General features: G+C 44.1%; 1 protein-coding gene across 2 annotated transcripts in view; it reads left to right on the top strand.

Moving 5' to 3' along the window:
* The window catches only part of ADIPOR2 (adiponectin receptor 2), a 75,910-nt gene that overhangs the window by 14,124 nt on the left and 36,830 nt on the right, over window positions 1-24,956 (top strand). The window contains exon 1 of one of the 2 annotated variants that reach the window (XM_090043436.1): window positions 11,053-11,127. The exons of the other annotated variant lie outside the window; for it this stretch is intronic. The gene's annotated coding sequence lies outside the window, so the exon portion shown is untranslated. Of the gene's footprint in view, window positions 1-11,052; window positions 11,128-24,956 lie in introns of those variants that run through there. 2 annotated transcript variants of the gene reach the window in all.

Consider the following 24,956-nt stretch of genomic DNA (forward strand, 5'->3'; position numbering starts at 1 on the left):
AGTGCTGGGTCAGATGACCCCAGCCAGGTTTTTGTCCAATCTCCTCTTGAGTATCTCCAGGGTAGGGGACAGCACCACCTGCCATAGAAGTATATTCCATATTTTGGCAACTCTCACTGTAAAGAGTTTTTTCCTGATGTCCAGTCTAAATTTGCTCTCGCTCAGTTTGTGGCCATTGTTTCTAGTTACCTTGATGGGCACCCTGGTAAACATTGTATCCCCTAATTCCTGCCGTCCCCCCCCATAACCTCTCTGCTTTTTCTTGCAGAGGCTGAAGAGATTCAGTTCCCTCAATCAGTCTTCATTGGGTTTATTCTGTAGGCCTTTAACTAGACAGGTGACCCTCCTCTGAACCCTTTCCAGGCTATCTACATCTCTCCTGGAGTGCGGCGCCCAAAACTGGATCCAGTGCTCTAGCTGCAGCCTGACCAGTGCTGCATAGAGGGGAAGTATCACCTCCCTAGACCTGTTCTGTGATGCACCTACTTACTCAAAGAGTGCTGTTAGCCTTACTTATTACCTCATCACATGTTTGTACACTAAAGAAGAGTGAAGCTAAGGTAATTTTCCAGGGGGTTCCTTGAGTCTTAGTAAGTTTAAGAACCACTACTATAGACTGTAGGTGCATTTGGTTGGTGGTAGGAGGTTGGGGTGTTCCTTTCACACTTCAAGTAGTACCTTCACCTCAAGCAGCAGTGTTGCAATATCAACAATATCTATTTGACAGCTTGGGTCAGCACATGTTTAAGTTGTGGAGAAAAGTTAAAAATTGCAACGCAAACACCCATGCATAACTGGCTTTATTGCCTATATTTTGTATCATGTTTAATCTGCATGTAAAACGTGGCAAAATATTGCAAAGGGTTTTAATTTTTTTGCAAAAGGTGTCATAAAAAGGTGAGAGAGTTCAGTGAAGTGCCTAAAATGTCTTTCAGAATGATTCCATTAAGTTGATAGGGGTTTTTTTGGTATTCAGTTTTTACATAGCTTCTTGCCATTCTGATATTTTATGAACATAGGTTTAACATTCATGTTTCACTGAACACTCTTCCTGTATCTTAAGAGTGTTCATCAGTACTAGATTTTAAATATAATCTTGTTTTTCCCCAAATGGGTTGATTTCTAAATAATCTAACAAACAGCTCCCTTCTGAAAAACAAAATGGGGACTAGTAGTAATTGGTACTCTTATAAGTATGAAATCTATTCTTTTTACAGTATTTGATACCTAAAAAGCATAGCTACTTGACATCTTGAGTCTCACTTTTGCTCCAAATTTAGTTTCTTTAGCATACAACCGTTTGTCTGTAGGTTAAACTGTCCAAACAGCTAGACCAGCCTTATTTATCACTGAGGACTTTGCCTTTACTTTAATATTTCATGCAAAACAAGGCAGGTGGGTATAACTTGGCTACATTAGTTATCCGAAGTCTTTAGGGTCAGCAAACAGCCCTGATTACCAAGAGCATGCACCTCAATACTGCCCTGTTGCTACTTTAAAATGCTCCTAAGATCTGCTAAGGGCTGCATTACCTTTTCTTGGTAATGCATTCCTGCATTATCCCTTTCCAAAAGATTTAAAAAGGATACATGGGTCCCATTAAGGGTTCCTGTGCAGCTTCAGATTGTACTTCTTCACTTTCCTCCCATTTATGGCCTACCTCTGGTCACCATGGCAGTGGTTGCTCTTCTGTCTGCCCTACATGTATTCCTCAAATAGCCTATATCAGGAGATGCCAACCTACAGCACATGTTTGCCCCACACAGATGCTGCCCATGCCATTTGTAGCACAACAGACTGAGTAGATGGGCAGCACAAGAACAGATATTGGAGGGAGCTGAAAACAGAGTACCAATCAGGCAGGGAGCACAGGGCAGGGAATGGAAAGCAAAGTAGCCAATTTGGTGGAGGAAGGGGATGGGAGTGTGGCACTCAAGGAGCACATGGACCTAATTTGTGGTATGTCTACAAAAAAGGTTGGCCTCCACTTTTTTTTGTTTTAGGAAGGCAAACACTTTTTTGTCTTAGGAATGTTCTTTTTGCCAGATCATTTAAATGCTTTCTTTCACTGTGAGGGAAGAACTAGTAAATGATCAAATACCCCCAGAGTCCTCTTGAAATATCTTCTATAACATTGCTCCTGTGAGCAGTAGATTAGAACTGTCAGACAGGCGTTAGATGCTGATACATGACTGCAGTGGCATGTCATGCTAATATGAGAAGCAAAACTGCAGCCATCGTTAACTCAGTAACATGGCTACAGGTATTCACCATGGTGCTCTATTTATCCTCTGATGTTGTTGGGTTCCATCTTGTGTTGGATTTGGAATAGCATACTTCTACTTTTAATGGCTGTGTATGTTTCTTCATGCTGATGCTTCATTTTTTCCCCTAAATCTGCAATATGTAACTTATAAAAAGTATAAAACGCTAATTCTATTTAGTAAAGCTAATTAGTTTGATTACTTCTTTGCAGATGATACTGTGGAATTGCCAGAGCTCTGTATAAACAGCAAGAAAACCTTTTTTAAACAGATTGCGTTTAAACTCTGTGTGTGTGTGTGTGTGCGCGCGCGCGTGTGTGTGTGTGTACACCAGGCTTAAACTGGTGATCTAGTTCATCGGTGTCTTTCATCTTGGTGTCTTTTTTTGGTTTCAGTTATCTGTATTGTCTCCATACTCAGTCCTGTGCCTCCAGGCATCCTGTGTCATGTGTTCTATCTAAGTTTGGATTCAAATTACATGTAGTTTAGTATAGCTAGATAGAGACAGTGTGTTCTGAGTACTTTAATTGTGATGTATTTCAGTTTGCATCATAATTTCTGCAAGGATCTGATCTCCATATCTTGTCTAAGCAATAAGATACTTAATGTTTATACCTGTTCTTAGCATGTGCATTTTGTAAATTAAGTTATTTATTGTGATGTAAAGAGTCTTAGCTGGTGTGTTGCTTGGGATTCTGAATATTGAGTCAGACTAGGCAAGGTTTCTGTGCAGCTGTTCTTTCTCAATACTTAATAGCAGCTCTTCCTTAGTGAATTAGAAGAGATGGCTTAATACAAGGCCTGTCCACACTGCTGCTGCTGCTCTGATGCCTGAAGGTCGCACCCGGAGCATGAACACTATGCTCTTCTGCATTCTAGTGGCTTGTAATAGTCTGCTATAAATGCACATTGTAGCGGTATCATCCTTATTTGGATTGCATTTAACCCTGGTTCTTTTTACAGATGAGTAAGTTGAGGCAAAGGGAAGTCGTGTGATTAGATAAATCTCTTAAACTAGAGTAGTGAATCTTAACAAGGATGCCATGGCATTGTGGAATGGTGTGAGATCCTTTTAGGGGTGCTATGAAGTGCCATACAATATTAGTAATGATATGTGTGCAAATGCCTACACACGATTCATAAGATAAATCCAGAAATTTCATAATGGAATCCATAGCCTCAAAAACATTGAGTTCTTTGTAACAGAAAAAGTAATCTGTTTTCCCATAGTCAAAAAACAGTGGTTCTCAACATCTGGACTTGGAATTGGTGTGTTCCAGTAGTTTCATGTGGTCCATCTTAATAATAGTCTCTTTCTGTGCTGCAGTATGATTTTCCCCTTCCCCCTGCCCAACCTCCACCCTAGCAAAATCAGTGTATCAGATTTCAGATTTAATTTCATACATCACTACTGAAATTATTAAGCCATATATATTGCACTGAAAATTTCCCTTGTTTACTAACTAAACGGTGTTAGTTCATCATTCTCTGCTTGCTTGTATTAAATGAAATACAAGCATCTAAAAGAGTAGGAAAATGTAGTTCCCAGCCCTGTACTAGGGGATCAGAATAATAGCTGTCTGAGGGAGAAAAAAAACCCAGCCAGATGCATCTCACTGCAGCTTGAACATTTGAGAAGAAAAAAAATTATTTATGACTTAATGAAAGTACTGTATGAACTAGTAAGGTGCATGCGTAACTGTTTGGATCATTGTGCTCAGCACCTCCTGTCTACTTGGAGGTGGAATCAGGTAGTTTCCCAGGAGTCAGTCCTGGGTCTGTTATTGTTTGAAGTCTTTTGCTAATGATCTGGAGGATGGGATTGAGAGCGAATTTAGAAGATTTTTGTGAATGATATCAAATTGGGTGCAGTTACCGATTCTCTGGAGGGCAGGGCTACAATCCAGAATTACCTGGATGAATGGGAGGAAGAGTTATTTTTGAATTCAGTCTGTTGTGGTTTTTGACGAATGCCAAGTCCTGCATTTAGGATGAAAAAAAATGCATGCATAAATATCAGATCAAGGGAAATGATTCTTCTGCCCTTTGGCACTGGGGAGGCCTAACCTAAAATACTGTGTCCAGTTTTGGGCCCCTTGCTTCAAGAAAGATGTGGACAGTTTGGAAAGAGTTTAGTGGAGAGTGGCAAAGATTATTAAAAACCTGAAAAGCATGACTTAACAAGGAAAGGCTGAAAAGAACTAGGGTTATTTTAGTATGGAGAAGAAGACTGGGGGGATTTGATAAGTCTTCAAATACCTTAAGGGCAATTTTATGAAGGGGATAGAGGATCTTTATTCTCTGTGGCTTTGGGGAACATGGTTAGGAACCATGGCCTCAAAATGAAGCAGGAGAAACTTAGGTAGAGGAACTTTCTGATTTGGAAGATTGGTTAATCATTGGAACAGGCAAACAAGAGAGGTGGACAGGCTAGACAGACTTTTCAGTGATCCTGCCTTAAGCAGGGGTGGCTGGCTAGGCCTGTGCTACATTCTAGCCCTACACTTCTGTGATCCTAAATTGTAAACCCATGTATTTAACAACTTTTAAGGACCTTACGTAGATTGTCTTGATTTGAACAGCTCTTCAGATCACGTGCATAATGTTAATTTAATCTGTTCCCCTGCATATTCTAAATTACTGTACTTACGCAAACCCAAGGTAACTTCAGATTTTAAGATGCCCCTCCCCTCAAATTCTAGACATGGAAAATTTTATAAATGTGTTTATAATTTTCTGTGTCTAATTAATGGAGGATCATCTTAAATATGTCCCTCCCCACCACTGCAGTGAACAGTGGCTGGGAGCTGGGGGGAGCAAGCAGCGGGGAAGTCTGGTGGCTTGCCCCTCCCTTCCACCCCTGCTGCCGCCTCCTATCTCTCTATTGCAGCTGTGGCTGGGGCTGCCTCCAGGCCCAGTCCAGCCATGCAACAGTTATTGCTGGAGCTGCAATAGGGAGATGAGTAGTGGACGGTGGGTGGTGGGGTGTGGGGCAGTGGCTGCAGCTCCAATTCTGACCCTGGCCTTGGTGTTAAAATCAGAGCCACAGGCCCCCTACCCTCCTCCCCAGCCTCCAAGTTTTAGTCGAATCTAAGACAAGGGATTTTTTTTTTTCCCCATTCTGAATGGAGAAGAAAACCTTGTCTACGATTGTGATAAATATGGTAACACCTGCTTCAAAGTCTTGTGAGGTAGCTATGTAGTAACTTATCTACCTCTGCTGTGAAATTCAGTAGCTATTCAATACTGTATAGTGTATCCTATACAGAATTATTCACCTTCTTTAAATGTATCTGGTTGAAGTTGCAAAGGAAATTTAAGCCGATGAAATTTTAATTACTTAAGCTGGAATTTGGCTAGGCTGTATTTGAGTGTTGGAGAAGAGAAGTTTTAAGATGCGACTGTTCTGACGTACTGAGCTTCTCTAGTTAGAGAATAACTCTAAGAAGGATTACATTATTCTGAGAGGGACTCAAAAAATCTGAGAAATCCTGTTGTTTCTTTTTTTTTCCAAGTCTGTGCTCTCAGTTCACTCAGTCTTGTGTGAAACTGTTGAAATCCAAGTTTGTTTCCATGACTCATTACATTTATTCAGTAAACATAAGCGGTTTTTCTTCTAGCTGCCAGGCCTATAACCTTAAATTGCAGTCTGAAACTTTTTTATTCCTTGTTTAGGCATTGCAGCTAGCAATACTCTTCTCTTGGAATAGCAGAGTTTCTAATGAAGGAGCCTTATGGCTAGTTTGCAGGTGATAGGGTTATCTCAGTGGATCAGTTTTTGTTACAGATTGTTTTCTTGAAAATAATCTCCTAAGCAATTACTAGATGTTGCTGGTCTCACAGGAGGAGAAATGCAACTAAAATGTAATGTGTATCTGTTAATATATTCGTTATAATGTATTTGTCAGTGTGGAGACCACTTGTTCTGATAAGCAAATATTCAATGTCTGTTCCCCTGCCCTCCTTGCCTCCCCCCCCCCCCAAAGAAAATCGTGGCAACCCAAAACACCTATTTAGGGAAAAGCTTATGTGGAGAATGGCCTTATATTGGGTTCTCAGTTTAAATATGAGCTTCAATGAATGAATTGTAGAAAATTGGCTCCAGAATTAAAGTAGTCTTACTCAAAACCACTTATGCTAATACATTCTGTTCATATTGGGTGGGTAACTGTTTAGACTCCCACATGGATCTTGGTTGCTTTGGTATAATGTCCTGTCTCCAGGATATGGCAAGGATAGTTTATTCTAAATCCACTTGGGGTGAAAGCTTGAATAAAAAAAAAAAAACATTCTGTCACTAACCATTTGCTCCCAATAGCAGCAGTGGCATGACAGAAGCTGTAACACAAGGCCAAGAATTTAAACTCTGGGATTATAGTAAGAAAATGGATTGTGATTTAGTTTTATTCTGAGTGATGATATGAACTTCTGCAGTTTCACCTAAAACATTTACTGTTTGAAATGTTGCCTTTGACAGTTTCAACAGACATCTTCTGGATTCTGTAACCATCAGACTCCAATATAGTTTAGGTATAGGAACACCTTGCGCTTTATTTTTGCCCTGGTCAGAGCTCTAATTCAGAGGAAACAAAGCCTGGTTAAATGCGTCTTTAAAGGAAGACGGTAGGCGTGACAGTACAGTCAAAACATAGTTACTTCATTGCTACAATAAAAAAATCTTTATGGAGAATTCTGATCTTTAAAACCTGATTCTGGGACTACTGCCTGTCTGTTGTGCCAGTTGTGGGGGGAGGGGAAGGTGGGGTACACATGCAGCAGAGCTTGTCCAGTTGGTGCCTGCCCCTGCAGTGCTCCATTTGCAGCTTTTCCTGGCGTGGCTGCAGCTGGCAGGGCTTGCATTGTCACCAGGAGGCAAGGCGGGGCAGAGAAGCACCCAGCCAGCTGCAGCTGTCCCAAAAGCTGTGCTCTGGCTGAGGACAGTGGGGCTGTTCTGTTCCTCTTAAGCTCCTGCCCCTGCCATGCTGCTCTGGGTAGTAAGCTTCAGCCCGGAGGCTTCTGCCCAGCAAATGGCACTACAGCTCTAGCTCCTGGCTGCCTTCCACCTGCTCCAACTGCCCAGTGCAATGAACAGCCCCCGAGGCTGGGCAAAGCAGGTAGTTGAATGGAAGCTGGAGCCAGATATTGATGTGCTGGGGCAGGAGGTGCCTGGCTGTAGCTCCCCCCACACCCACCTGGAGTAGCGCAGCACAGCACAGCAGGACTGTAGGAGTCACAGCTGGAAGCAAGGGCAGCAGAACAGCCCTGCTGATCTCGGCCAGCTTCCAGTGGAGTTGGTCCTAGTGTGGCTGCATCTGGTTGGGTGCTGTTCCTCCTGTTGTTGCCCTTTTGCGTCCTTCCATGCAGGGGGGGGGGTTTCAGCCAAGCTGCTCCTGCTGCAGGTGAAAGGAGCAAAGGAACGTCCAGCCGGCTGCAGCTGCACTGGGAATAGCGCTGCCAGAAGCTGAGTGCTGGCTGGGGCTGGTGTTGGTGGCATAGTCGTGGGCTGCCCTGGTGGGAGTAAGTGGGACTCGCCCCCATGTGGAGTGCTGCAGGCTGGCTCTAGCCAGTTGGAGGGTCAGCTCTAACTGCATTTTGCCTGCCCCTGATATAGAGCCTCTATTCTAGTTGCATTTGTTTATTCTAAACCACATTTTGCAAGTTCTTTGATAAGCTTTTGTATGTAGACAAGCTCTGGATTTAAAACTAGTATTAGAAAATTCTGCAACAGAGAAAGTAGGGTCCATGTAATCTGCAAAATTTCAATACAAGGACTTTGTTCTGCTGACGTCTTCACAGTGTAATTTTTTGGAATGTCCTCTGAAAGATTATTGTAGTTCTGTAGAACAAAACAGACCTTCTGTGTGACCCAATACCACTTGCGAAGTTGGAATTCCAACTTTGCCTCTAGAATGGGAATTTAGACTTGATACATTGTCTAGTAGTTGGCAAGGACAGGCAACCCATTTTCAAAATGGTGGGTTTTGTAGTCTTCAGTATAGCAAATTTTGCAGCTTTTAAAATAGGTACTCGACTTTTGTTCAGCTTTGGAGAGCACTCAAACCTATAATTATTGGCTTGGGGGTAAGCTTTTCTTGCTGACAGCCTATGACTTCTAATCAGACACCACCATCTGAGTGTTTTTTGGACAGTTCTTTTGATCAGGTTTCTAGGATCCTTAGATTCAAGCATGCTTTCCTCCTCCCTGTCCCCTCCACTATAGAAATCTATTGATTACATTTCTGGTGCAGTCAGGCTTTTACTTGGCTGTATCCGAGCACCTTGATGCTTGGCTTTCATTTTCTGAGACATTCCAACAATTTCAGTCTCGCTTGTTTTTAGCCTTAGTATGCTAAACAGGCAGAGAAGCCTGAAAGAAAAAACCTATTTTTTTGTGAAGCTTTTGTTGAGAGACCGCAGTGATCCTAGGGATCTTTTCTGAGTGCTCACTTAACCTGAGTGCTCAGCTGCAAGTGTTTTATACCCTATTTACATTTGACCCTCTCAGCTAGATTTCCTCATCAAATGGATCTCTGGCGTGCAGGTTTAGTGACTACTTCCTACTTAATACTTTATGGAGGCTCTAGTCCCTTTCTCTTGAATAAGATAACTACATTTGCTATTAGAGAAGCCCTGCAACTTGCAGTTCTGTGGAGAAATAACTGCAAAGGAGCTGAGCTAGTGCAGGTGTATGATTTTTCTCCATTTGGATTTACTCTTCTTTTCAAGTTTATTAGGAGCAAAAGAATAAAAGGAAGATGCTACTGCAAGGGGGGGGGGTCTCGTTAAGTACTTCACAAAATCCTTTAGCCCACCATATCCCTGAAATAGACATAAGATACAAAGTAAAAGAAATGAGTGCCTGACCTCCCTGCTTCTTGCACAAAGCTATGGGGGGGTTTTTTAAATACTTGAGTGTACTAGTCAATATGTTTCTTTGGTATATAGTAGTAATAATAATATAAAAACCCCTCTCAACAACAAACCCACAAGTGCAATGCATTTTCAGTCTAAGAACAAGTTTTCTTATAAGAATGTATTTATTAGTCTGTTAACTCCTTTTTTTTCATAGTTGCTTTTCTGTTCCCCTCAAAACAGCAGTAGGAGAGAGTTGTCATTTTGTGTTCTGGCTTGTGCATTTGAGTTGAGGTAATTAGCCCTGTGGTCTGATGCTAAGCAGAAAACAGAGCAGGTTGGCACCTCATAATTAGGGGTCAGCAACATATGACCAGCGGGCTGGTTCCAGCCTGCAGGACCTTTGTATCTGGTCTGCAGACTTGGGTGGCATTCACAAGCATGGATGCCAGCTGTAGGCTTTCTTCCTGTGCCACTGTAGGGACTAATGCTAGCCTTCAACAGTCATTTTGGCCTGCTGTAGGAAAAGGTTGCCTACCCTTGTTTCAGACTTAATTTGTTCAGTGGCATAAGCTTTTATAGGCAGCAGCCTGCTTTGTCAGGTGTTATGTATTGTACAGAGCAGGGGTACTAATGGCTGAATTATGGAAGCAGCTTTGCCTTATGACTCACAAAGTATGTCAGGTTATTTGCAATAACTTTGCAATACATCTTCTCATGTACCTTACTGTTTTGCAAAGGAGCATATACAGTAAACACTTTAGATATAGTATTATTATACTCAGAATAAAAGCAATGTTAATAGATAGGGCTATTGCTATGCAGAATCCTTTTGGGGTTGTAAGTACCAGGCATGCGACATGGTGCACTTAAGCAAGCAAGTTTTTGAGAATTTCATTTGATTTTAATTTCTTGGGTGTCATTAGCTGCAGAGAATCTTTAATGCATTGAACAGATTAAACTGAATTAAATTGACATAAGTTATTTTGAGTCTACAGTAAATCAGAAACAACAGTCCAAAGGTGTAAAATTTTTTCCACCAAAGTACTTGTTGGTTCTAAAGTTCAGTGAAATATATGTGACAAAACTAACTGTTCCAGAGCTCATTACTTGAGACAATAAAACTTGAAAGAGTAAATGGAGGAGCCCAGAGAGGTTGTGCAATATGAGAGTTTGTGCAAGGAATGAAATGCTTACAGGGAAATAGACAGAAAAAGGTAGCATCCAAAGCAGAGCAAGCTTTCTTTGCCTGCACTACAGCGAGTGTGACAGGTAGGTCCTGAATAAAGCTTAGTTGCGTTGTTTCTCTTTTGATATTTTGATCTAACATAGGCAGGAAGCCTGGTTCTTTGAGTGGTTTATTATCCCAGCTTGTGTTGATCTGAAATTTGTGATATAAGGCTAGTACTGTTAGTAGGGACTTGGCCAATCTGGTATAAAGGTGGCATAGCTTATTCCTTTACAGGAAAGGGAATGTATTCTACTAGCATAGGGAACTTGTAAATGCATTGATATACTAGTATACGTGAGGGGTTGTACTGGCTTCTAGCCATCTTGATAAGAAAAACAAAGCACCCCAACAAGAATATTTGCAGCAGCACAAAACTTATGTAAACTAGACCCTAGCTACTTAGGGTTTGAAATAATATGCAAAACGTTGTTCAGCTGCTTTTTGAATGACTTTTGCTTCTCCCTGGTAACTGCCTTCTCACCCCCTTGGTGCTTTGCCAACTGTGCCAATCCTTAATCTTCTGTTCAAAGTAGCACTCGTTCAGTTTCCTCAGCACAGTTTCCTCAGCACAGTGGAGCAAACTGTTGCCTGCATGACTTTTGAACCATTCTTTTGCGCAATTAGAAACCACAGATGATAGCATGAGTTAATGCTATAATCATTCTGTCTATATATAGATGCCATCACGGAACTGTTAGTGCTTCAGAAGGGGGAGTAGGGAACCAAGATACATTGACACTGAAGGCAGTGGAGCTTTGGTAGGAGAACTGTCACCTAGAGGTACAGTATAAACTCTGCAACTTACTTGCCTTGTTGCTTTTGCTGTAGTTCCCCCTGAACTAGGCAACTTTTTATTAAAGTACTTCAATATTAGAAACTATTTTCAGAACTTCAGCGGGGAGGGTAAAGAGATCCATCCACAGTAAATGTCTTATGTCAATCGGGTACAGTTCATTTTCTAATGCATGTTGCTAGTGTGGATGGGACCTAATGTTCTATACCTAATGGTAGACTGGAAGCTCCCAGCAGTTCTGGAGTGGTAGGCTTTCTTCTCCAGTAGTAATAAAGCAAGATTCCTGTAACTACTAGATTGCAGGTGAACTTTTCGGGCAGGTAGGCACAAGACATTTTACTTGCTTTGCCGTGAATTCTTCTTGTTAGAAGACGGTGAGATAAATGGCTGGTTCCGTGTAGGATTAACTTTTGGGTCCATCTGCTTTGGAACCATCTTTCTTCTCTCCTATTTATGACTCTACTGCTTGTATTTTGCATATAATAGTAATTAGCAGTGCACCAATACATTGGTGCAATATCAGATGGGTACCAGTATAAAGAAATCTGGCTGTATCAGAAATCGGCCCAATGGGGCTGATTTAATTTGGCCAATAAATGTTCATGTGTACATGCAGCCACAGTGCAGCATGCAGGCAGCAAGGACCACAGAGCCCCGCAGCACTGAGAGCTGCCTCCAGCTGGTAAGTCTGTTGTGGTGGAAGCAGGGGGGACAGATCCTGCCCCCCACTGGCAGTGAGGGAGGGGGCAGGGGCAGGTGCTGCCCAGCCAGAGTGGGATGGAGTACTCGGGTGGTGTGTGTGTGGGAGGGGGGGGGTGTAGGTTCCTGCTGCTGCTTGCACCCCAGAAGGGTACAGGGGGGTGGGGCATGTGCCCCTAGATCTGCACGGGGCTGGCAGGCTGGGCTTGGGGTGGGGGCTGCAAAGGCGGCTGCAGCCACCCCAGATTTTAATAGTGAGGCATGGAGCTACAGCCTGGCTGGACCAGCACTAGGCAGAAGTTGCCTCTATGGCCCAGTGGGTGGGACCCAGTGCAGGAGGGGAGTGCTGTGCTGCCATGGCTGCCAAGGTGAGGTGCCCTTTGCCTGTCTGGCAGCAGCAGGAATGAGGGCACAACTCTATGCTGCTGCCAGGAGCCCTGTGCTGCCGTGGGCATCAAGGTGAGATGCTGTGGTGGCATCACAGAATTGTCATCCCCCCCCACACACACACACACACACACACACATTGTTGCCAGGTGTACAGGGAGTGCCTCACCTTGGCAGTCATAGTGATGTGGTGCTCCTGGTGGCAGCAGCACCAAGCTTCTCCGCACCATACTGCCCTCCTATACTGGGTCTTGCCTGCTGGGCTGCAGAGGTGACTTCTGCCCAATGCCAGTCCAGCCAGCCTGCAGTCCCATGCCTCGCTTGGGCACAGAAACCTGGGAGGGGGGAGGGCACATGGCCTCCCATTCCCCCCATGCATTGTCTATGTCCCCCATCCCCCCATAGACTTACCTGCATGGAGCTGCTCTCCATCACACTGCCTGGCTATGTTGCCAACCACTTGCGTGTGTTTGTGCACACATGCACTTGATCCCCTCCCTCTGATCTCCCTCATCCCATTCCCCCCAGCCTTAAGCAGCCTGTGGTTTCCTGGGTTTTTCTCCTCTTAAAGGGGGAAACCCATGATTTTATCTTTTAAAGTGGAAATGGAAAACCTGGATCCCTGCTTGTCACTATTCAGTGTCTTCTCCCAAAACCCAATAACAATTCCTTCCATGCTAAATCTATATTTCCTTCTCACTGCAAAATAGGTGACCAAAGCCTAACTTAAAATCCTGTGAAGGTAAATGCCTGAGCCAGTTAGCATAATTCAAACTAACAGTGATCATAATCAGATAGAAGGTGGGGTAGATTGGCACCTTAATATACCGACTGAATCAGAGATGTATATCATAGCATTTTATAAGCAGAGGACTTATGTCCTCAGATTAAAGGTTATACTGTACATCTCTGATTTAGTTAGTTTACAAGGTGCCTTCTGCCTGACTTCAGACGAACCTGGCTAACTATCTCTCTCTCTTCTAGTCGAGTGCCACCCCTAGAGTGTTCCTGCAAAGCCTTATCCTACTATACTGGTAACACAGCTTTCTTCTGTCTGGATGAAATACAAAAATATGTAAGATAGTGAAAAGGGAAATATGGTTACTCTATCGCTTAATCTAGAAGACTGTTACTAGGACCTCCTCCAGGAAGAGTTTACGAATCTGAAGTGCTGTTCTTGGAACACAGGCCAAGATTCCTGTAGTGTCCTTTCAGGCAAGGCTGAGTTTGTCCAGTGAGGTTGGCTGACTTGCTGGGATAGTCCTAGACTGTCTAGATGCTTAAGTTGGTGGATCTAGGTATTGACCCTTAAAACGTTAATTTGGTGCATTTTCAGTTTCCTTTAAATTAAAATGGGTTTATAGTTTGTGTTACAGTGCTTAAATTTAATGCATTTCACCTTGAATTCTTGACAACAAAGTTATCAGTTGACCTCTCATTCACCTAGAACAGCTCTGTCCTCTAAAGTCTTAGGGCAGACACCAGCAGAAAACCCTCTTATTGTTATAGCTCTTGCTGTGTGGGGAGCTGGTTAAATTGTACTGGCAAATTTTGTTTGTTTGTTTTTTCCTGATTTTAAAAACAGCTACATCTTCAGTAGTGAGAGCTGGCAGTATGGCTATTCCACTGTATTTATACTGGCAAGCCCTCTTACAAATGGGCAAGGCCATAAAAGATGGGTTTGTGACCAATGGAGGTCTGGACTTGCCTACATAAACAAACACCATAGCCATATGCCCTACATGGTTAATGAATAAAAGTAATTATCATCTGTGCCTGTGAGATTTTCTTTGTGAAACTAGTTATCACTAACTGGTTTAGAGATGCTTAAGCTTTTATAGGTAATAACCTACTTCATCAACTGCTGTCATCTATGACGGGGCTGTCCAAGTCTCAACCTGCAAGAGATTAAGTTGCAGCTCCTGGGATCCTATCTGACTTCTGTTTTGTCCCCCTTCCTCTCCCACATTGCTCTGGGTGAAGAAGCAGCCAGGGGCTCCCACTCCCTCATCCTTCACTGTCCAAGGGGGCAGGGAGGTGCAGCCTACAGAGCTGGGGGAGCCCACAGCCCAGAGTGATGCCATAGGATATCCCCTGGCTGGGGAGTTTAGGGGTGAGGTGGGGCATGCAGTGCAGTAGGGACAGCAGTATAGGGGGGATATGACATGTGTGGCTCCAGCTATTCAGAAGCTGAACAGTCTTCATCTATGGTGCTGTCACCCACAAAAGCTTATGCCTCTCTGAATCGTTTAGTCTGTAAGATGCTACCCTACCCTGCCTTCTGCCTAGTTTTGAATTAACATGGATACATACCTCTCTAGTTGTCACTGGTTATTCAAAATACTGTGGACAAGGCAACGTTATTGGTACTGAGCTTTCACCTTAGCCTAGAGCAGTGTTTCCCAAACTTTTGATACGCGGGACACTTCTGGATTAAAACTGATAGCACTTTTCACTCGTACAACCAGGAAGGGGGTGGTTGTGTGAATGCATGGGTGTGCTAGTGTTGTTGCCACCTTTCAGATCAGATAAATGGTGCCAGGTTAGTCTACAGACTGCACCTGGTCCATGACACTAAGTTCCCATTGGCAGTACAATTTGCAATAGTGTTTAGCAGTGTAATAGGGTCTTCTAAAAAGGTGGTGTTTGTAATGTAGACGAGCCTTTGTTTTCCCCCTTTCTTTGGATCTGAATACTCGGAATGTGCTTGATTTATTTCTCTCTGTAGCCTGCTGTGCAAGACCTCAGTTTGCAGAGTCCAGTGGCAGTTCACAGGTTACAAAGGCAGTTCTTTGGCCCCATTGACCCTCTGCAGGAGGCTGTTATCTTTGTTTTGTAGATCTCTCTCTCTCTCTCTCTCTCTCTCTGGGGGAATTAGCTTCTACTAATGAGGAAGAAGAGATGCACTTGTTTTAATCTGTTTCAGGTTGTGAGATACTTTTCAAGTCACCTTTAGCAATTGGGCCCATTTTTTCCCCCATAATATATATATGGATATAGCTATATGGATATGGAGGAAAAAAACCAAACCTGTCTGTTTATCTCTCTTTATCCAGCACCTCCCATTGGAATCTTTTTGTTTTGTTTTGTTTTTCCATATATACTGTGTATATATATATATATTATAATCTAAAGATATTAAATACTTATAATAATCTTTTCTAATTTCATACTTTAAAAGATTTGTGAAGCCTTATTTGCTTGCTCCTTCCCTCCCCTACCACCTCTGGCTTTTCTGGAGAGTGTCTGGAGGCCTTGAAGTTGCAAGAATCTTTTAAATATATTCTTCTTTCTCTTAAATTAGCCTAACTTTTTTCCTTTGTTAAACACCAAAACAATAAAAGAAGGAATTTCTGGACTGCTTCAATTTTTGTGCACTCAGCTTTTTTTACTCCCAAATTTTACTCTCGGATATTATTGTTTCATTAGTTATTCAGTTGCTTGAAATAGCTGATGGAATCCCTGCCAAAATCTTCAATAAGCGGACAGAGGAGCTCACATCACAGCTCCACGCCCTCATCTTAAGCATCTGAAATGATGAAGAAATCCCAGATTGCCTCATGATCATGACAGTCTTCAAGAAAGGAGACGAGTCCAACCGTGGAAATTGGGGATTGCCTTGCTGTCCACCATAGGAAAGATCATAGCAAGGACCCTCCTGAACTGTCTCCTTTCACTTTCTGAAGATCTCCAGGAATCTGAGTGTGAGTTTAGGACATCTGCAGGCACAACTGACATGATCTTTATTGCTTGGCAACTGCCAGAAAATGCCAGGAACCAACATCTCTTTATGGGTACTGACAGACAGAGCAGGGGAAACCCTCCCAAAACAGCACTCTTATGGGGAAAAAGAATTGCTTCAGTTTGCACCATGCTCCCCAGCATCCGTATGGCTCCATGCTTCAGCAAAGCTTTTTTGGCATTTTTATTTAATAACTGATTGAATCGGCTATTAGATAAAAGTGCCAAAAAGCCCCACTGAAGTACATAAGCTATACAGACAGTGGCTGAGCTGGATCAAATTGACATGACTTATCTTTTGAAATTGCTCTGTGCTTGGTGTGGGGGCATACTGAGCTGAAAGTAAAGTGCTGGTGGGTTTTTTCCCCCCCTCGTGTCTAAGTACCCCACATGGCCTTCTTTGACCTCATGAAAGCCTTTGACTCTGTCAGCCAAGAAGTGCAGTAGAAGATCCTTATGTAATATGAGTGCCCACTGAAATTCATTACCATTCTTTGCCTGCTTCGTGGTGGTATGCAAGTGGTGGTTCTCAATAATGGATCAATCCCTTTGAGGTTAGGGTGTCCGTATCATTGCTTCAACTCTCAATATTCCTTACCGCCATGCTACATCTGACCATCAACAAGCTTCCAGTCAGAGTGGAGCTAAACTACCAAATTAATGGTTAGCTGTTTAACCCTGGCAGACTGAGCTAAAATTCCAAAATGAACATGGGCTGTGAATGTGAGGATGCGGTCAGTAAGGCATCATGAGCAGGACCAAGGAGATGATCCTCCCCCTCTGTGCAACACTGGTCAGGCCAATGTTAGAGTACTGCATCCAGTTTTGGGTGTCACACTTTAGGAGAGATGTGGCCAGCATCAAGAGTGTCCAAAGGAGGGCCACTTGCATGATCCAGGGACAGCAGGGCAGACCCTACGAGGAGAGGCTACGGGTCCTGAACCTGTTCAGCCTTTGCAAGAGAAGGCTGAGGGGGGACCTGGTGGCTGTCTATAAACTTACTAGGGGGGAACAGCAGGGAATGGGAGAGACCCTGTTCACCCGAGCACCTCCCAGGGTAACAAGGAATAATGACCGTGAGTTGCTTGACAGTAGGTTCAGGCTGGACATTAGAAGGCACTACTTCACAGTCAGGGCGGCTAGGATCTGGAACCAACTGCCAAGGGAAGTGGTGCTGGTTCCTACCTTGGGGGTCTTTAAGATGAGGCTTCACGTTTACCTAGTTGGGGTCACATGAGCCCAGTATTCTCTCCTGCCCAGGCCAGGGGGTTGGACCTGATGATCTACTTAGGTCCCTTCTGACCCTACGTCTATGAAAATGAAGAACAGCACAACCTCAATCATTGAGCTCTGGTATGCTGATAATGATGTAGTGCAGTGATCATCAGCCAGTTGATCGAGATCAACTGGCTGATTTGTGGGAGCCTCTGACAGTCTATCTCAGTCTGTCAGAGGCTCCACGATCAGGAGCAGCAGGACACACGTGGCTGGGCTGAGCCATGCCACCTGGGCTGGGCTGGGTGAATGGGGTCAGAGTCTGGGAGGCAGGGGCCAGTGGGGTAGGGCGGGGGTGATAGATTCTGGGTGCCCTTTACTTATAAAATGTGATCTTCACTATAAGGTTGAAGACCACTGGTATAGTGTGTGCTCACTCAGAAGCAGACCGTCAGGCAATTGTCAACATGTCTACCAAGGCACGCAAAAAAACAAAAAAAAATGGGACTGGCATTTAACATTTAGAAGGCTAAGGTCCTCCAACAGGCTCTTAATGAGCAGACTCCAGCTCCGATAATTTAGATTCATGGTGAGACTCTAGAGACCAATGAGTATTTGCTGTACCTCAGAAATCAACTCTTGCAGAAGGCTGACATCACCAAAAAATCTGACATCGCCTCAAATGTGCAAGTGAAGCCTTCGGACACCTGAGGAAATGGATGTTCAAAGATCATGACTTCAGATCTGAAACCAAGCTCATGGTTTATCAAGCAGTTGTGATCCTCCCTTACTTTTATGGAGCTGAGACGTGGATATTGTACAAGAAACGCCTCATGTTGCTGGAGAAGTAAGTTTTTTTATTCTCCCAGCTCAGTCAAGGCATACGCTTGAGAGGAGGACAGGAAAAAATGCTTTCAAGGTTACCTTTAAGGCCAACTTGGAAAAATGCAGCTTGGATATCCATTCATGAAAGAGTATTGCTCAGGACTGCCCGAAATAGAGGAAGAGTCTGCTGCAAAGATTTCAGTATTTTGAAACTTCGGTGACAGCAGGAGACATAAAAATGGGAGTGGCAGAAACAGCATGTCGTGGACTGAACAAAAAACCCAGAGCCACCAATTCTGCATGGAAGTGTGTGCCTGAGCTGTAACAGTCTGTTGATAACAGATGGACCTTGTCAGGCATCTTTGGACCCACAGATAAGACAATCATGGAAGACTCATCCTCGACTGTGAGGGATTGCCAATCTTCAATTATTGTTTCCCAGCATAGACAGGACTCTGAATTCAAATATCACCCCAATACAGTAGAAGTTTTGTTTATATCTTTTGGGTTTTCTTTATACATAATGAAGAGAAGAGAGCAAGTCATTCTTTCTAAGTCCCATTAAAAATTAAATAATTTTTATGTTGCTGAGAGGCGTCTCCTGTTGTGTAGGTAAATTTTAGCTTCCTTTAGTACAGCCATTTCTCAACCAGGCCACATTTCCATTTCAACAGAGGTGTGCCAGCAGAAGTTTAGTTGGTATAATTTGTTATTTCCTGGCAAATATAGATGTACTTTAAATATCAGGGGTGGGCAAAATGTAGCCCGGGAGCTGGATGCAGCCTGCCAGGCCATTCTATCTGACCCACGGGGCCCCTAAAAAATTTAGAAAATTAATAGCTATCTGCCCTGGGTTGCCTGTCATGTGGCCCTCGATGGCTTGCCGAAACTCAGTAAGTGGCCCTCTGCCCAAAATAATTGCCTACCCCTGGTAAAGATGCTGCTCTTTCTGGTATAACTACAGCTTTTGTTCGGGGGGATGAAATAAATCATGGGCAGAAGAGGAAACTTTTGAATAAGCTGTGTTCATACTAAGAATGCTTTGGCTACTGCTGCTATGTACAGTAAAGTATTTCCAGTACAGAGCTGGTCCCAGGCTTACAGGTCAGATCTACTCTGTTAGTCAAGGCCTATTCTAAATTTTTTTTGTCCTGGTAGAACTACTTTTGGGGGGTGGGAGTAGTTGCTTGTTACTAAAATTGTACATATGAGCGTAACTGCCTTGAGTGGATGAAGCTATGTTAAACTACAGTCAGTTTGTTCTTTGTCACAGCATAGTGTGAGATTTGGTTCTCAGGATATTGTCTTGGTTAAATTTGTGAACTGTGTTTTGAGAACACTGTTCCATAATGGTTTATAATTTTTAACTGTGACTTTCTCTCTCTTTGTAACTGATGTGCTGCTCTAATATATCCACGTCTTTGTCAAAACGAGTCTAAATTTTGACTAAGTTGCTTTGATTCTAGATGCTGCTCATAGTAGCATGTGGCACACATTGAAGAGGTGTAATAGTGAGCAAACCATTAGGTTTCATAAACACCAGATATTAACTTCTACTGAAAAAATAAGTTCCTTTTTCCCTAGGGGTGCACCAATAGAAATTTTGGGGGCCGATAGCAATAACCAGTATGTAAGGAGGCATATTGGCTGATTTTTTTTCCAATACAGCTGCATCCGACTGGTAAGTCTGTGGAAGGGCAGAGTGGAGGGGAAGGGACATATGGGGGTCAACACCCCCCACAGTGAGGGAGGGGGCAGGGGCAGGTGCTGCCCAGCCGGGGCAGGGTGTGGCAGGTGCGGGACAAAGCCGCAACTTGTGTGGAGGGGGTGGCTCCTGCTGCTGCTTGCACCCAGGGGGAGGGGGGCCTGTGACCTCCAGATCAGGGTGGGGAGGGTGGTGGGCTGCATTGGGTGGTGGGTGAGAGCCAGGGCTGTGTGGGGATCTTCTTGCTGGGGGCTGGGCTTGGAGCAGGTGCCAGCTGCACTGGGGTGGGGTGGGGGTGGGTGCTGCAGCCACCCCATATTTTGTCATAGCCTGGCTCCCAGCGCCACTGCCGTGCACCCGCCTGGCGCAGCCCCTGCTCAATCCCTGCCTCCACCCATGTGCTGGGAAGAGCCAGGGCCATGCAAGGCGAGGTGAGAGGTAGTGGTGTTGGGAGCTGGGCTATGCTGAAATTTGGGGTAGCTCCAGCACCCCTGGTGCAAAGAGCCCCACACAGCCCCAGCTCTAGCCCACTGCTGCAGCCTGTCCTGTGCAGATCTGAGGGGCAACCCCCCTTGCAAACAGTGGTGGGAGTCACCCCCCCCCCCACAAGGCACAGTTTTGTCTCATGCCTGCCCCGCCCCAGCTAGGCAGCACCTGCCCCTGTCCCCTCTATCACTGTGGGGTCAGTTGATCTGCCCCACTCCCCTTCCCCACCCCTCCCCCATCCCCTTCCACCACAATGGACTTAACAGCTGGAGGCAGCTCTCCAAGCTTCTGCCTTTGCTCCTCGCTGCCTGTGTTCTGTGCTGCAGCTGCGTGCAGCATGGGCATTTATCAGCCAAATTATTAGCCCCATTGGGCCAATTTTTCTGATGCAGCAAATTTTCTTTATATTGGTACCAAACTGATATCAGACAGATGTATCAGTACACCTCTATTTTTTCTCCCCAAAATTCCCTCCTCCCCTTCCCCAGCAAAGCAGTGTTCTGTGCAGAATGGGCCTGGGGCTGAAGGCAAGTGTCAGGACCTGGGAGTAGCTGCCATTCTGAACTAAAAATTATGTATGGGTAGATCTGGGATGAAGGGATCTTAAAGGTATTTTAAGCAAGTGGCAATTATTGCCACTTGTAAGCAGAACTTGCTGAAGACGGTGAAAGTAATAGGAAGTCTACCTTGCTCAAGGATAATGACCAGTACCAAGGTTTTGGTTGGGATGAGAACAGAATGTGGGGTTCAGAACTCTTGACTTCTGTATATCTACAGCTCTCATACTTTAAAAAATGTGTGGTTAAATTCCCTTAAGCATGTTTCTTACTTAGGTTCATCTTGGCTTTCAAAGGTTTAATGAGAAAACCCAATGTCCAGTACGTGGTGGACTTTGCAGAAATGTTGTTCAAACAACTTGGGGTTTGGTACTAATTTTAGTTGCTAAGTCAGACTATTTCTTCCTCCCTTACGTGGCCCAGAGGTGTGGATCTGGTGGCAAGGACTAGTTAAGGGGTCCTGAAGAAACGGTATAATTGCATCCTGGTGGCAGGAAGATGCATGTTGGTTTAGACAACTGGCAGCGGCTATTAATGTAGTGTTAAGCATGTTATGTGTGTTCTACAAGTCTACCATGCCATTCAACTGAAAGCAAACTTGGCTATGTGTTAATTTAAACATTTAAAGTCCTTCCTATACTAATCTTTAGCGGTAACCTCCTTCATTACTGTTTTGACTCTAGTTGGTTTTCTAAAGCCTGAATTTAACCGCAGCAGGGGCTCACTGGTTTCTGTCTGTCTGGGTTCTTATACAGTAGCCATTACCATGGTATCTGAATGACTTGGATACCATAGATTTCTCTTGGTGTTTGGCTGTATCTTGGCAACTGATTGCTTGCTTTCCTCCACCCCCTTTCTCCTTGTCATTTCATAAATTGCAGACTGCTGTAAAACTCTGGAAACTCTAAGTTGAGACTTCTGTTCTATTTTAAATCCATGGGGGTTTTTTTTGTTTTTTCTTTTGCTGCTAATCTTAAAGTGCTTCAGCTTTTGGGAGACATTTTAGGGCACTTTGAGACCTGAATCTACCCTGTCCTGGTCTGCCTCTGAAACATGGTTAAGTTTCTTTGTCTCCCCTTCCTGCTCCCTTTCTCCCCTTATTTCCCCTCCTTGGCATGTTAGCTTCTCAAACACTAGCAAGGACCACAGCTTTAATAGAAAGCCTTTTTGCCACTTGTCATATTCATAATTTCATATCTCTCCTGCTTGTGATCACAGATCCCTGTGGCGACTGCCAGTTTATTAATACAGAAAAGTATTTTTAGGAGGGATGTAATTTTTTTTAGCTAATATATATTTATTTTTGTTAAATAAAAGGATTTAAGAACTTAGCAGCAGTGCTTTTGCTCTACCTTTCATCTCTCTTATGTATTCTCTCTGCAGGAAAAGAGCAGAGAGAGCAGGACTACTTAACCAGTATTATACTTATGACAATATTAGGGACTTCTAAATGCAGTTTTTCTGTGAAAAAGCTCTACAAATGCTGATTACATGCCAAGTTTCAAAGTTCAGCTGTGCTCTTATCTATGGCTTACAGTATAAACTATTCTCAACTCAAGGATTTGAAAGGTTTCTTATCTTTGGGGTATAATTTAAACGATTCTCAACTCAAACATCTGTGCAACAGCAAAAAATTAAAAGTTCTCTTTGCTCAAAAATTCAGCCTCAAGGATACCATTCAAAATAGAACAACAGACTAGCAGAAGAAGGAGTAATTGGAACTGTTTTGCAGTTTTAACTTCAGCACTGGCAACTACAGTTGTTAAAGGCAAGTAGACTAATCGGGTAAGATCTATATGGTGTGTTACCAGTGGCGGCAATCTCAGTTTGAGGATTCTCTCTACCATGGCTTGTTGGTGGGTCTTGTAGTGACTTTAGGGTCCAATCCTTGTCACAGATCTGTCCACAGAAGCTGCAGGTCTTTCTGCAGGGGATAGTAGGCTGCAGGCCAGGATTTTTCTACTTTCCTTTCATCTGCCGTCTCCTGCTTCAAGGGGAAGATGCTTTACCTTGAAGCAGGCTGCCACGTGGTTGAAGTTGGGTACTATTTGGAGTTGGTTAGCATCCAGCTTTTCCCAGCTCTTGATGTTAGCATCCATTTTCTTGAGGTATGCCTTCAGTGTATCCTTGTAGTGTTTCCTTTGGCTGCCATGAGCTGTCAGACCACAACTAAGCTAGGAGTAGAGCAGTTGATTTGGGAGTCGAGAATTGGTCAGATGCACACGATGTCCGGTCAAGAGAAGTTGGTGCTTGAGAATCATAGAATCAGTGGACCAGAAGGGACCTGGAAAATCATCAAGTCTGGTCCCTTGCCATAGGCAGGAGGTTAATGAGCTCAAACTAGCTCAACAAAGTTCTTATCCAGCCTCCTTTTTTGAACATCTCCAAGCATGGCGACGGCACCACCTCTGCTGGGAGTGTGTTCCAGGTTCTAGTTACTCTCCAGTTTAAATCTTCCCTCTGTTACTTTGTGTTCATTGGTCCTCCTCCTCCCAAGGGGTGCCTTCCTGAAGAGTTGCTCCCCTGGATCTTGGTGCTCCCCCTGACATACTTGTAGGTGGCTATCAAGTCACCTCTCAGCCTTCTCGTACTCGGTCTGAACAAGCCTGGTTCTTGGAGTCTCTCCTCTTAGGGCCTATCCTCCAGGTCATGTGGGTGGCCCTTTTCTGCACCCTGTTGAGCTTATCCGCATCCTTCTTGAAGTGTGGTGCCCAGAACTGGATACAGTACTCCAGCTGCGGCCTCACCGATGCTGAGTAGAGGGGGAGGAGCACCTCTCTGGATCTGTTGGCAGCACATCAGCTGATGCATGCCAGAGTTCTGTTTGCCCTGCTTGGGTTGAAAGGGACCCCAGGAAATCGAATCTGACCCCCTGCCCTGGGCAGAAAAGATTGCTGAGGTTAAATGACCCCAACCGGGTGCACGTCTGGCCGCCTCTTAAAGACCCCCAAGGTAGGGGAGAGGGTCTTCGTTGTGCTGTTGGCTCATATTCATCCTCTGGTTGATTTTTTTTCCTGTTCAGATGCTGTGCCAACCAGTGGACTACCCCCTATCCTATTGGTATGGTGAAGGTTCTTAACCAGATAAAGGAGCCAGCACTTTTCCCTGTTGAACCTCATCTGATTCTGATCAGTCCATAGAACCGGTCTGTCTAGGTTGTCCTGGATCTTTATCTTTACCCTCTGGTCTGCCCACACTTCCCCAGCACTTGGTATAGTTGGCAAACTTAATCATAGAGCATTCCACCCCTTCACCCACATCCATCAATAAGTTAAAAAGTATGGGTCCAAGCACTGATCCCTGTGGGACAGCACTAGAGGCAGCCTTCCAGGATGAGGCCATCCCATTAATTACAGCTCTGGGACCAGCCTCTAAGCCAGTTATCCACCCACCTCACCGTAGGCCAGTACTCTCCAGTTTAATTCAGAGGATTTCTTGGGAGACTGAGTCAAAGGCCTTACTGAAGTCTAGGTAAATGATGTGTATCTCCATGTCTCTTGTCCAGCTGGTTTGTTACCTGGTTGTAAAAGGGCACCAGGTTTGTGAGACATTAATCTACCGTCCACAAAGCCATACTGGTTGTTTCTTAATACCCTATCAGTTACAAGCTTGTGACTGATGGCCTCCTTAACAATTTTTTTTCAAAAGTTTTTCATAGGACTGAAGTCAGACTGACTAGTCTGTAGTTTGGAGGGTCATGCCTTGTCCCTTTCTTAAATATGGGTACTATGTTGGCCCTCTTCCAGTTGTCTGGGATCACTCCTGATTTCCATGACTTTTCAAACATCTTTCCCAAAGGCCCTGCTATGAGTTCAGCCAGTTCTTTTAGGACTCTTGGATGAAGGTTGTCTGGCCCAGCAGACTTGAAAAGTCCAGTTGTTCTAAGAAGACCCTCACCTAGTCGGGGCTGATTTCATGTTGTCTGTCGACTTGCCCATATTCCCTGGGCCTGTAGACAGGTGCACAGCTCTTGTTAGCTTTCTGGAATACTGATGTGAAGTAACCATTTAGGAGCTCTGCCTTTTCATGTGGATCTACTGTGTGCTGCCTGTCTGTATTCAGTAGAGGTCCCACAGTGGAGCTCAATTTCCCCCCTTCCCCTTTACTCCCCATGTACCTGTAGAAGGACTTTTTGTTGTCCTTAATTTTGGATGCTAGCTTGATCTCCATGCCTACTTCGGCTTTCTGTATCTCATGTCTG

This window comes from Crocodylus siamensis, chromosome 4, assembly GCF_052110815.1.
Source record: "Crocodylus siamensis isolate JL-2025a chromosome 4, ASM5211081v1, whole genome shotgun sequence".
Classification (NCBI taxonomy): domain Eukaryota; kingdom Metazoa; phylum Chordata; order Crocodylia; family Crocodylidae; genus Crocodylus; species Crocodylus siamensis.